The sequence below is a fragment of the Salmo salar genome, chromosome ssa25, assembly GCF_905237065.1.
Source record: "Salmo salar chromosome ssa25, Ssal_v3.1, whole genome shotgun sequence".
Lineage (NCBI taxonomy): Eukaryota > Metazoa > Chordata > Actinopteri > Salmoniformes > Salmonidae > Salmo > Salmo salar.
This window is the reverse complement of record NC_059466.1, coordinates 42886538-42900940: the sequence shown is the minus strand read 5'-3', so window position 1 is coordinate 42900940 and position 14403 is coordinate 42886538.

The following is a 14403-nucleotide window of genomic DNA, read 5'->3' as shown; positions in this document are numbered from 1 at the left end:
GCTAGAATATTAATAGGCAGGCATTTATTTTAATCGTTCTTTATGTTCTACAATCAACCCATGCGCAAGTGGAAATCTGCTATCAATGTAACTACCTTGCTCAGTTGCATGGCTGCCCATCCACATCGCTCTGACCAACGGATGTTTCTTCTCAACCATGAGTTTGGCTCCCTCCCTGAAGATTTCTAGAATGCGAACACATTCTGACCATTCTGATTGGTCCCAAGAAACCAATGGGTTGGGCCGGAGCCTGTGATGACGTTATCAACTTTGATACTCTGATCGGTTAGATTTGTTAAAGACGATCCAATCACTGATAAATCATTTTGTACAATGCCCCTCATTTTTAATTCACACAAACAACTTATAGGATGGCAATTTCAGACTGAATGTACGTAGCTTTCGATAGAGCAGAGAAATCCAATTCAGGGTGAGTCGTCAGGCAACTTGCTTAGGGCACCTTGGATAACTTAATAATCATGACGTTGCCAAAATAGCTGCAGCGGATTTATTTCTGCTTGGGAAGAAGCAACAGGTGTTTCTCATCCATGTAAACATGCCATGGATAGTAGATCTTTAATTACCCAGACCAGGGCAATGGGAGAGAGGTCAAGGGGGCCCAACAACAATCTTTCCCCCTCACAAAAGATCTGCCTGTCTGGATGACATCCAGTATCCTGACACCTTCTTGTGTATTGTTATGCACAGTGTCTCAGAGCTGGCTAGGACTGACCGCTCAGAGAATAAAGAACAATATTGCTAGTGAACAGTATGATACTTGCTGTGGGGCATGGGAACCAAAGCTCCCCATTGGTTAGAACAAAGGGCACATATACAGCATGTGCTTCATAACATTCGTAAACAATAATATGCTGAACATTCCACAACAGGCGATCAGAGGGCAAAGTGGGCCATTACCATTATTGTTTACATAAAGACCTTCCCAACCCTGTTCCTGGAAAACTATCCTCCTGAAGGTTTTCGCTCCAACTCCAGAAGTAAGTAGTATCAACCATCTAATTATTAGAATCAGGTGCGCTAGATTACAGTTGGAGCGAAAACTTTCAGGATGCTAGTTCTTCATGAACACGGTTGGCCAGGCCTGCTTTACATCATATGTATCCAATCCTTTCAGATCTACAGGAGTGCCTAGGGGGTAGGGGTTAAGGGTCAATTTGGGACTGGCTGTTAGCCATCATCCCGTTACTGAGCAGCTGTAATGATTTACAGCCCCGTGTCAAGTGACAGAGTGACAGTCTAACAACAGTCCTGTTCAGAAACAACAACTAGCCCCCTAGTGTAGGTCTGAAAGAATTTGACTGGTTTCAACAGTTCATTCAACATGACCACAATACCAACAAGCCTATCAAAAGGGCACGCTTACTGTTCCAGGCCTATGGTCTAGCTAGCTACTAGTTCCAGCCTCCACCTCTAGATACCCTTGAGATTCCCCAGTGTCTGTGGGCCCTCGTGCTGCGAGCCAGACTGACTGAAAAGCATGCACATTCTGTGTGTTACACTATGCAGTTCAAACATCCAACCATGATGAATAGCCTAACCTTGGATGTTAGCCTGCATGGAGAATCCCCCGTTACGTTGTAGTGCTGAAGCTATCTGAATGTGACAAGGCTCTAAGAACACTAGTCTTGAGCATTTAAGGGCCTCCTTGTGCCCTTAAAACATGTCTTGAGGTCTGCACAATAAACACTAAAGGTCCTACCTTCCCTTCTCTCTGGTATGCCAGGGTGTCTTCCTTGTTAGCCAGTGGAGTGTGTCGCCACCCTGGCCACAGCTAACCTTGTATTGTATTATTGACTGTAAAAAAAAAAACTCCACGTAGGCTGGAGCCTCTCCAGTCAACCACCTTAACCCCTGTACCAAATGTCAAGCCCGTCACTCTACAGTATCTAGCTGGCTAACAGCTGGGCATAGACTCTAGGAGTTGGGTTTATGACTGAGTGTCTGAGGGGGGCAGTATTATGTGAGAGGGATGAACAAAGTGTGTGTGTGTGTGTGTGTGTGTGTGTGTGTGTGTGTGTGTGTGTGTGTGTGTGTGTGTGTGTGTGTGTGTGTGTGTGTGTGTGTGTGTGTGTGTGTGTGTGTGTGTGTGTGTGTGTGCGTGTGTGTGTGTGTGTGCGTGTGCGTGCGTGCTCGTGTCCACATGTATATAAGACTGGCATATGAGGAATGCCTTCATCCAAGGAGAAAGCAAAGTGCTCTTTGGCAAGCATAATCATGAGAGACAGGCATGTAAATACAAATACAAATGTCCACAATGTCAATAAGGAGCAGAACTCTGGAAACATTTTCACTTGTCCAACAGTAATAAAACATGCAAATGTGCCATTTGAACCCAGAATAGATACCTGGATCCCTCCTATTTTGTGCTACCATTATATGTCTATCCTGCATGACACCAACATGAAGGGAATTGACAGCTGGAACCGTGCCCATTTCAGCATGTTAGAACAGGCCCCCCTCCTCGGCTAGTCCAACCGAACGAATGTGCTCGCATAGGCCTTTTTGTCCATTTTGAGACGCCATAGCCTTACTCAAAATAGTCCGAATTAATCTAAGATAACATCAAAATTTAAAGCATTTCTTGAGTTTTGCCAAGGAGATCTTGGTAGCACAATTTTACATCTAAGATGTTTGGTGCAGTATTTCTCAAGTGAAAAAATTGACAAGTCGCCTCTCGTTAAATGACAACAAGCACTTTGTTGAAGAATTCCTACTGTTGAGCAATCGACGAAGAGGGGCAGTAGTCTTCGGCTACCGACTTCGGCTTGCCTTGAGAGAAAAAAGTTGTGCGCCTGAACAGCGTAAAAAAACCTTGTTGAAGTCCAAAACAAACAAAAACGTCACAAAATGTCATCATAATATACACACAAACTGTTCCGAACTGCTTCGTCTGGGAAACATGCAGACACCTTTAACCCTAGGACAATCAATACATCTAAAAGACATGGTTTAATAGGCACACATTGATTCCATGTTAGACTTATTGATTATTTGGCAAATTACTATGATTAATTGGCCTAGGGTGTTAGGTAGTGTGGATGTGGATTTGTGTGGTACGTTAGCAAGTGTGTCAGACAATTGGTAAGCATGAAACATACATTAAGCTGCATTCCTTTCCCCGGGGGTTCCATAGGGAGGATCTAGTACGGCTTCATACTAGTCTGGAGAATCAAGAGAGTCTAGGGTGGGAATACTGATTAAGGATCAGTTGTGTCTTTTAGATCATAATGTATAAGATTGTATAGACACAGGGGACATTCGCTCGTGTACATATAGCGTCTCAAAGTGGGAGTGCTGATCCAGGATCACTTGAGCCTTTTTGATGTCTCTGCCTTGCCGGTTCCCCTCTTTCCACTGGGATTCTCTTCCTCAAACCCTATTACGGGGGCTGAGTCACTGGCTTACTGGTGCTCTTCAAAGCCGTCCCTAGGAGAGGTGCGTCACTTGAGTAGGTTGAGTCACTGATGTGATCTCCCTGTCCGGGTTGGCACCACCCCTCGGGTTTGTGCCGTGGGGGCGATCTTCGTGGGCTATACTCGGCCTTGTCTCAGAATAGTAAGTTGGTGGGTGAAGATATCCGTCTAGTGGTGTGGGGGCTGTGCTTTGGCAAAGTGGGTGGGGTTATATACTGCCTGTTTGGCCCTGTCCGGGGGTATCGTCAGACGGGGCCACAGTGTCTCTCGACCCCTCCTGTCTCAGCCTCCAGTATTTATGCTGCAATAGTTTATGTGTCGGGGGGCTAGGGTCAGTCTGTTATATCTGGAGTATTTCTCCTGTCTCATCCAGTGTCCTGTGTGAATTTAAGTATACTCTCTCTAATTCTCTCTCTCTCTCTAGGAGGACCTGAGTCCTAGGACCATGCCTCAAGACTACCTGGCCTGATGACTCCTTGCTGTACCCAGTCCACCTGGTTGTGCTGCTGCTCCAGTTTCAACTGTTCTGCCTGCGGCTATGGAACACTGACCTGTTCACCAGACGTGCTACCTTGTCCCAGACCTGCTGTTTTCAACTCACTAGAGACAACAGGTGCGGTAGAGATACTCTGAATGATCAGCTATGAAAAGCCAACTGACATTTACTCCTGAGGTGCTAACCTGTTGCACCCTACAACCACTGTGATTATTATTATCTGACCCTGCTGGTCATCTATGAACATTTGAACATCTTGGCCATGTTCTGTTATAATCTCCACCCAGCACAGCCAGAAGAGGACTGGCCACCCCTCAGAGCTTGGTTCCTCTCTTGGTTTCTTCCTAGGTTCTGGCCTTTCTAGAGAGTTTTTCTTAGCCACCGTGCTTCTACACCTGCATTGCTTGCTGTTTGGGGTTTTAGGCTGGGTTTCTGTACAGGACTTTGTGACGTCGGCTGATGTAAGAAGGGCTTTATAAATGCATTTGATTGATTGATAATAATGAATACGTTTCAAGTTTAAAAGTTTGTTCTTCATGTACACAGGTGTAAAACAGTATAGTGAAATTCTTACCTGGAGAGCTCTTTCCCAACAATGCAATGGTAATAATGATAATACTATACAATGAGTATACAAAAAAATCTATGGACAGCAGTGTAATGGAGTAATGTATGTAATCAATAATCACTTTAGCAGCAGTGTAAGTTGTGTCTGAATGGGTAGAGACCTGTGGATGGGAATGGAGTCAGTGTGGATAGGCTGTGGGAGAGGGAGAGCATAGTTGTTAGCCATTTAACAGTCTTATGACCAGGGGATAAGAGTCTGTTTGTCTGAGTCTTGATATTGTTGCACTGGTACCGCCTACCGGACATGAGCAGAGAGAACAGTCCATGTCTCGGGTGGCTGGGGTCTTTGGCAATTTTTCGGGCCTTTCTCAGACCGCCTGGCATGTACGTCCTGGATGGCTGAATAAAATAATATGGACACTTGAAAAATACTGCACTCACACTCTGAGATGCTTTAGGAATACGAGCCCAGGTCCCCCACGTCTATGATATGATCCTAGATCCTAGATCAGTTCTCCCACTCTGAAATGCAGGTCCCGTTTAAAAAGTCTAAAAGTTGTCATTACATTGTGATAATGGCCACTGTAAGTAAGTATCCAGGTTAATACAAAGTAAGCCTGACAAAAATGGTGCCAGACGTTCAGCTGAGAATGCTGATCTGTCATTCAATGGGCACTTCAATGGTAGGCAAGCCGAGAACCCAGCTCACTTGAGGCGATATCGTCCCACTCTAGGCAAACTATTAGCCGTCCTATCTGCTGATGTATGTATCTATGTTTAGAGACTAGTGGGCTGCTGCAGAAACACTAGGATGGTTCACATTATAGAAAAACGGCCTCAGACAGACAGTGTTATGGTGGAGAAGAACTGGATCCGTTCAATTAGGTAGAACATTCCAAAAAAGCTTTTTTTGTTCAACTACCTGAGCAGTCTCACAGCCATTTGAAATCATTGACTCTGTTACAGAGATGATGCATGTGATCTAGGCTGTGCAAAAGGCCAGCAGGCCAGGAATTAAAATTGCTACAAAATGCTGCTTTCCTCAATATATAGGCTTAGCTGGTTGAAACTAAAGACTCTGATACAGACAAATATGTGAGCTTATTGTTACTTATTTAGAATTCAAGACACTTAACCAGCATGGCTACCACAGCATTCTGCAGTGATATGCTATCCCAATTGGTTTGCGCTTATTGGGACTATCATTTGTTTTTCAACAGGACAATGACCCAAAACACACCTCCAAGCTGGGCTATTTGACCAAGAAGGAAAGTGATGGAGTGCTGCATCAGATGACCTGGCCTCCACAATCACCCAACCTCAACCCAATTGAAATAATTTGGGATGAGTTGGACCGCAGAGTGAAGGAAAAGTAGGCAACAAGTGCTGTGCATATGTGGGAACACCTTCAAGACTGTTGGAAAAGCATTCCTCAAGAAGCTGGTTGAGAGAATGCCAAGAGTGTGCAAAGCCGTCATCAAGGCAAAGGGTGGCTACTTTGAAGAATCTAAAATATATTTTTATTTGTTTAACACTTTTTTGTTTACTACATGATTCCATATGTGTTATTTCATAGTTTTGATGTCTTCACTATTATTCTACAATGTAGAAAATAGTAAAAATAAAGAAAACCCTTTGAATGAGTAGGTGTGTCCAAACTTTTGACTGGTACTGTATCTCTTAGGCTACTGTACAGTAGATATCCTTATTGCCTAAATACAGTATAATTGTATTTATTTATTTTAACTAAGTCAGTTAAGAACTAATTCTTATTTAAAATGACAGCCTACCCCGGGAAAACCCTAACAACTCTGGGCCAATTGTGCACCACCCTATGGGTATAATTGTGATGCTGTTCAACTGCATGCATGTTTAACTGATAAACATACTATACTGAAATTCAAAACTCATAATACCTAGGCCATGTGGTTTTCAACAAAAGAACACTGTCCACCTCCCATTCTGCGGAAGCAATAGGCTTGTGGAATGAAGTCATGCACCTGATGTCAATTTATCCTCTGCTATCCTACCACCAATTTTATGGCATGGGCCATAAAACAGAATAGCGAAGGCTGCATGGCATGAACAGATGGAAATTGGGGTAATAATTCATGCGTTTCGTATTGACTGAAATATTACTAAGAATATTAGTGATAACATTCAACTATTTTCGGTTAAACTATTTTCATATCATTTCGGAATTCGCCCAATAATAACGTGATGCGCTTTCATTCAATTCACAGTACTTTGTTCTATGCAAATTAGCATTCTTATCTGCATGTTGATTTAGTGGCAGAAGTAATTGTCATAACGGTTTACCTTAAAAGGTGGCAGAAAAGCACCATTAAACTAATGACACAAATATAAAGCCGTCAAATGCAGCGCCAAGCCGCCTCCGCAGCAACCCCTGATTCACCTGCATCGATACAGTGAGCATCTTACGATACACAGCGCTATCTGTAGCATATGAATAACCTGCGTGGACCCTTAGATGTTCATTTACAAGGTTGTATTTGAATGCTACATGTCATCATCAAGTCCTTTATTTCATGTTAATAGTAAACGTAAATAGGCTACTTTGATGACTGGATAAACGTAGTTCTGGGTGCTTGGGAGAAGCGGCGACTCCTCCTACCAATTTCCTTGAGTCAAGACGATGGCTAGTGGTCTTTATTGTTCTTTCCGAATAGCATAGCAACATTGTATGTATTCTTCATATGGTCTTGGTCTGAACGTTTTGTCAATCGGATTTGAACGCTTACCTGTGCGTTTGGAGAGCTGTCCAGTTGGAAACGGGACGAAAGGCTTGCAGTCAAATTGCGCAGCAATCGCGATGATGCTTCATATTGAAAACGCGCTGCTAGTATCTAGCCAGCTGCTTAATAGAGTGATGCTTTAACCACGTGACCAATGAAGCAACCCTCGCCAAGCATCTGGTCCACAACAGAATAGTCTACTTCTAGTAGTAGTAATAGTAGTAAAATCATTATTTTATGAATATCGCTAGCTGCAACAGAATACCATTGTGGATACCATTTTTATGGTTCTGTGTCCAGTATGAAATAAGTTAGAAGTAGTTTCACAAGCCAATGCCAACTAGTTCAATGACTGGATGTTTACAGGAACAGATAGCAGGTTAGCTGTTCCAGTTCTTCCGACTCTGGGGAAGTAGATAAAGGGCTTCATTGCAAAGTCTCGAACTATCCCTTTAATATAGAACAGAAACAGTCATTGGAGTTAATTACAGGGAGTTTTCTGTATAGGAAAATTCTTAGGTGGGCCTTCTAAGTGGCAATGTTTGGGATGAAAAAAAACGGTTTATGTCAACTTAAAAAGCATGCAGAAAAGATATTGAACGAAATATATTTTAAATAATACCATATTTGACAACTAATAGTCAAATTAAAGCTAGACAGTCAGGGAGAATCAAAAATGCATTCAATTTCAGGAAATTTGCCTCATAACTGCAAAATTGTCTCTCAGCTCCATGCCAAACTGTGTAGAATTGCTGGAAATGTATGCCACCAAGATAGTCTATACGCTAGAAAGCTATGTTAGAGTTAACGCTTTGTCTTCCAATGCAAACATATTGCATGGCCGGTTTGCCTGGGTGGAGGTCCCTGGGCAGAGCTGCTCATTTACAGAGGCTAACAGTACATGCCTTCATCTCTTTGTTTCCTTCAGCATTTCACACATTTTAAAAAGCTAATTGATGAGACTTTCTGATGAAGTGAACTCATTATATTAATTGGTATAAGGTCTGGTAAGGGCTGTTATGTAGCATGTTGGACTCTATAAGATATTGATTTCTACTTTATAATAGCTGCCTGTAATTAGTATGTAAGACTACAGTGTAATATAGAAAATGCATATTTTTTACACAGAGGTCTATGTAAAAGTGCATAGGGTTTACGGTTTAGAGGTCGACTTGGGATTGGGCCAGAATATAGAGTAGAGAGGCAGGGCAGGCTGTTTCAGAGTTAGCAATACACACTTTGCTCACTAGGTGGGATACTGATACCAGCTATAGAAAGTCGTTCAGTTATTTCACAATTCTGAGACAAATGCCAAACATTCTATAACATGTTTAACTAGTCACAGAAAATAAAAACTTCAAGAACTTTCTTTCAATACTGAAATAATGTGAAATGAATAACAACCAAACTAGGCTTAAAAACAAACAGGATAGGGTTCTTTGAGGAGTGTTAGGCCAACAGATGAAGAGACTACATTTCCCTCTTTATCAATGAACTGTCGATTTCGTTTATTTTCATGTTCTTCCATTTGCAGACAGCAAGTTGTGACCCAGCATCCTGGAATGTCAACGCCTGGATGGAGGCCATGGTGTCGGACTAATTATAAACAGGGGGAGGGGGGAGGGACTCCATCACTGTGACGGGTGGAAATCTGGAAGACAGATTGTCTGAAGTTGCTGAAGTGTGTCACTGCTACAAACAGAGCCAAGATGGAGGAGCAGGCTAGGAGAAAAGTCTCTACCAGGGTCGTGTTCAATAGGGCACACCATAGGGCACACCGCTGCAAAACGTTTTGGGAACAGAAAACTAAAATTAGTGTTTCTTATTGGAAGAGTTCAGGTGGTTTCACTTCAAACCCTTTTCTTCCTACTGGACACCACCCATGGCAAGACTGTAAATAAAATGCGTAAAAACCAAGATAGAGTCCACATTTTTTTATCAGTTAATTAAAGGTTAATAAAAGCTCATGTTGAATTGTATTCTTGTTCCCTTGTGGAAAATGAAACGGCAGTGAGGTGGAATCCAGTTCCCGCCCGGCCCCTAGAACTGTGGTTTTAAACACAAATCCACAAGACTTCTGGATAAATGTTGACACTCCATCACCCTGTCTTGCGACGCCAGCTAAGTGAATCTATGGCGAGAGCCGTTTTCAAACAAAAAGTTCCTAGCAGTGTCAAACAACGCAGGAGTGGGGGTTGGGGACTAGTTGTGGAAGAATCCTATTGGTATTCACCAAGATACACTAAAGATACACAAAAACAAAATGAAGGTTGAGTTTCATTTCACAGGAAAGTGTAAACAATTTACTCCAGAAGTGATCAGCTTGAACTATCTTTCCAGTCCACAGACAGTTTCCCCCCCTACATAGTCATTCAGATGGTCTTTCTCAGTAGTCCTGTGGGCTGTAAGTATCCGTTGTCTCCCAGTCTCCTAGATAGTGACCTAGGCACTGTGGTTGTGCCCTAGGGGCTAGGCTGTTTCTTCAGTGATTAGAGACCTAGATCCCATAGGAGAGCACTGCTTAAAGACCACCGGGAAGACTAGTGTAGAGAACTATTAAGAGGAGAGCACTGCTTGAAGACTTAGTTCTTCCTGGCATATAGTTCAAATCGAGCGGGATATGTAAACGAGGGATATTTCAGACATGCTTGCACCAAAGAAGACACATTTCAGTTTTTAATGTGACTGATAAAGAATCTGAATCTGACTAGTGACTATATGAATCAAGTCCACAGAAAGTGAAGAGATGACCCTGCGGAGTCTCAGACATGATCACAGAGCGCCTTTGTGCCCTCATGAAATGCATCTATTGTGCAATGAGTACTGCCTCGAACAATTAGCTGAAGCAGTATCTCCAAATACTGAATACTGAGGCGTCAGCGTAAGAATGTGGCAAAGAATCTCTGCTGCTTCCTGAGAGAATTGTGAAGGAACAACATACTGTATGTGCCCGTTTTTGTTTGTCTGTTATGCATGGATCTGCAGCTTTTCTCATTTTAAAATGTACATAGATATTTGTTTTAAAATGTCATACTGCAAAAATTCAATGAAAAAAAAATGATAGATTTCAAACTCAGATATGTTCAAAATAAAACACTTACTCAAAAAGTGTACCAAAAAAAATAGAATCGTATAAAACATGCTGTCTTCTAATGCAAAGATTGTTATGTTTTTTAGCGTTCTTCTTCAGAGTATAACGCAGCACATGTCTGTGCTGGAACAGAACATACAGCGAGGCCAAGGCAGACATTTTGAAAGAAAGTTGGCAGGAGAAAGGCTGCAAATGTGCAGATGATGAAAAACATGGCCCTTGAGATCCCAGTTCACGGGAACTAAATATTTAAAAGAACAGTTCTGGGGCAGAAGATGAATGCATTGTTGAAGCAGTTGAATCGTACATGTATGTATGTTAGGAGTTTGAACAATGATCATTTTCCTATGTATGGTAAGTAACTGAACTTACTTATCACAATATATTAATAGATTGACTTCGTGGAATCAAAAGTTTAAATCCGAATGTGCAAACTTGAAGCCAATCCAAACTTACAAGTACACAAGAGCACACACACAAACGCAGTAGGTGGAGTCAGATTTTAGTTTTGTTTTAGAGAAGGATAGCCATGTGAGGAGAGAGAAAAACCAAGGTTTCCTTCCAAAAAACCCTGTCTGAAAATTGCACAATTAAATCATATTTCCAACAGTGCCTTGCACATTTAAATACAGTAATTGAGACCTTATTGACTAAAGAATCCCAAACAAATACTTAAGAAGCTCCATAACAATAGGGACAGACTTAAACAGACAGAGAAGACGGTTCAACCAGCCGCACAAAGCAGGGAGCTGAACAGTAGAGGAACCGCAAACAAGACATCCGACTTTACAAACAACATCTGCACAGCCTCCACACCCACAAAGACCCCAAGGAGTAGATACATTTCAGGAGTCCTAGTAACACTCTGGAACAACAGAATGTACTCTGTTCTTTTCTGGCCTGAGCTTTCTACAAGAGAGAAGATTAAAGACTCGTTCTGGTCATTGAATCCTGACAACCACGATAGCAAACTTCCTAACAGAAATGGAGCCTGGAACATAGTCAACCTTATGGAAACTGAAAGCAATTTATTTGCACATTTATTTGCAATTTATGCAAACCTACTTGGATACTGGATCTGTTTTTGATCAAGATTGGAACCCACTGGGCACTGACGTCAGTTCAATGTCTAGTTTTGATTTAAAATTGGTTGCGTTGTCAACCAACATGAATTCAACGTGAAATCAACAAAAACATTTCCGTCATTGGATTTAGGTTAAAGTTGTGTGAAAACAAGATGTAATTCCCTTTCGTTGATGACTTTTTCAAATCCAATCAGTTTTCCACATTGATTCAATGTCATCACATTGAATGTTTTGGTTGAAATGACATGGAAACAATGTTGATTCAACAGTTTTTGTACAGTGGGAAATAGTCTTAAAGAAGACATAGAAAATAACAAATAATTCACATTGGCTGCAAATACCAAAAGGTGCTACATAATACCAAAACAGAGAGTCATTTGTTAAAAAAAATCAACAATGATTTAAAATGACAATTATTGTTGACTTTCCTGTTGGTGGCCCACTCTTTAATAGTTTGTATGTCTTACAGAGAGCATAGTATTACCCACAGGTGGGGACGTTTCATGAATATGAACCCCAGAATGACTTTTGATCCACATGGGGAGGCATTTTGGGACAAAAAGGTGTTGAAAACGTTTTTTTGGGGCCACATGTGAGCCATATGTCAATGTGTCAGTCTTATTGTGGCCTGACATATCCCTAGCTCTCTTTACGAGATGGCAGTATAAGGCCCTGACTGCTGGGTAAACAGATTCCCAGACATGTCTACACAGAGGAAAACTGGGACATGGAGCTAGAAGGACCTGGATAAACACTGGGAAACTGCACTCATTCTAACAGGTGTTCTAGCCCATATTCAGTTGGCACCATGAGAAAATAAATAAGAAAATAGAATTGAAGGGGGAGGAACTACCTCAAGTTTAAAGTTTAACGTTCTTCAAGTTTCAAGTTTTTATTAGTCCGTGTGTATCAGACCACCTCAATAATATATCATGATGAAATTGATGGATTCTAAATTATTTTCTCAAAGTCGTTACTGGCTTTCTGTGTCTTTACACTACACGGTACTACTAAATTCTTCATGTTTTGATTGGATTCTGCCAATTATGCTTTTGGTTGAACAGGTCCTTAGAGGCTGTGGTTTGTGAAGGGGAAAACTGCAAAGTTGCGCAAGACTTGTAAGGAGAACGGAACAATAACTCTTCTCATTCTCTCTCTCTCTCCTCTCTCTCAACAAACCCTCAATTATGTGAGCTAACTTGTAACAACTAAAGAAGTACAGTCACATTTAACATGGTAAATTCATGAGCACATATAATGTTTCCCCATGATAAAGGGGGCCATGACAGAAACATTTTGGGAAGCACTAATCTCAAAAAAAGTACATTTTAATGGTGTCACCATCAACTTATGTTAATTCAGAGTGGAGTAGAAAAGTCACCAGAGCTACGCTCCAAAAAAATGCAATGCAACATTCAATTCAATTAAATGGAACTGGGCTGTTCAGAATCAACAGTTCATTCTTAGGGCTAGGCCTCTTTTTTCTCAATTTCCGCCTAAATGACGTGCCCAAAGTAAACTGCCTGTAGCTCAGGCCCTGAAGCCAGGCTATGCATATAATTACATTTTACATTTACATTTTTGATACCATTGGAAAGAAAACGTTTAAAGTTTGTAGAAATGTTAAGATAACGTAGGAGAATATAACACAATAGATATGGTAGGAGAAAATCCAAAGAAAAACCAACCAGATTCTTTTGAGAGAGAGACTATCCTCTTGGAAAGGCAAGTAAAAGGTCATATTGAAAATTAGCACCCTGGATGCAATTCCTATGGCTTCCACAGGGTGTCAGCAGTCTATGTTCAAGGTTTCAGGCTTGTAACTTCAAAAACGAATAAGAAATATCAGTTCATGTTTGCGTGTGACAAGAAGACAGTACGCACCAGCTAAAATCGGTTTCCTATTGAACATACTTCTTTCTGTAAGAAATATTATAGTTTGATTACATTTTAGGGTATCTGTGGAGTAAATAGAAACTTATTTTGACTTGTTGAAACAAAGTTTAGGGGTAGATTTTCGGATTCCTTTCTCTGCATGTTGAACGAGTGGATTACTCAAATCGATGACACCAACTAAACAGGTTTTGGGATATAAATAAGGATTTTATCTAACAAAACGACACTACATGTTATAGCTGGGACCTTTTGGATGACAAATCAGAGCAAGATTTTTAAAAAGTAAGTGAATATTTAATCGTTATTTGTGAATGTAGGAAAACTGTGCCAGTGGAAAAATATTTTGATGTGGGGCGACATCCTCAAACAATCGCATTGTATGTTTTTGCTGTAATAGCTACTATAAATTGGACAGTGCAGTTAGATTAACAAGAATTTAAGCTTTCAGCCGATATAAGACACTTATATGTACCTAAATGTCTAATATCCATAATATTTATGATTATTTATTTGAATTGCGCGCCCTCCAGTTTCACCAGAAGTTGTCCCGCTAGCGGGACACCTAGCCCTAAACATAATGCAACATTCAATTAAATGAGACAGGGCTGTTCAGAACGACCAGTTAAAAAACATAATGCAACGTTCAATTAAACGGAACAGGGCTGTTCAGAACGACCAAGTTAAAAAACGTAATGCAACGTTCAATTAAATGGAAACTGTTCCGAACGACCTGTTGAACAACGTGGAGGGGTTGGGTTGTGGGTTCAAAGTGCACCGCGGCCCTTCAAACTATGTCCCTCATAGCTTCAAGCCCCACCCATCAAACAGAGCAAACATAGGTGTGTGTGTGTGTGTGGGCCCAGCCTAGTCTCTCTACTTTTAATTGTCATAGGCACTAGTACAGTGAAATGCCTTTCTTGCTTGCTCCTTCCCAACAATGTGGTGATCAATATCAGTAGTAATCAATATCAGTAGTAAACAATATCAGTAGTAATCAATATCAGCAGTAATCAATATCAGCAGTAATCAATAGCAGTAGTAATCAATAGCAGTAGTAATCAATAGCAGTAGTAATCAA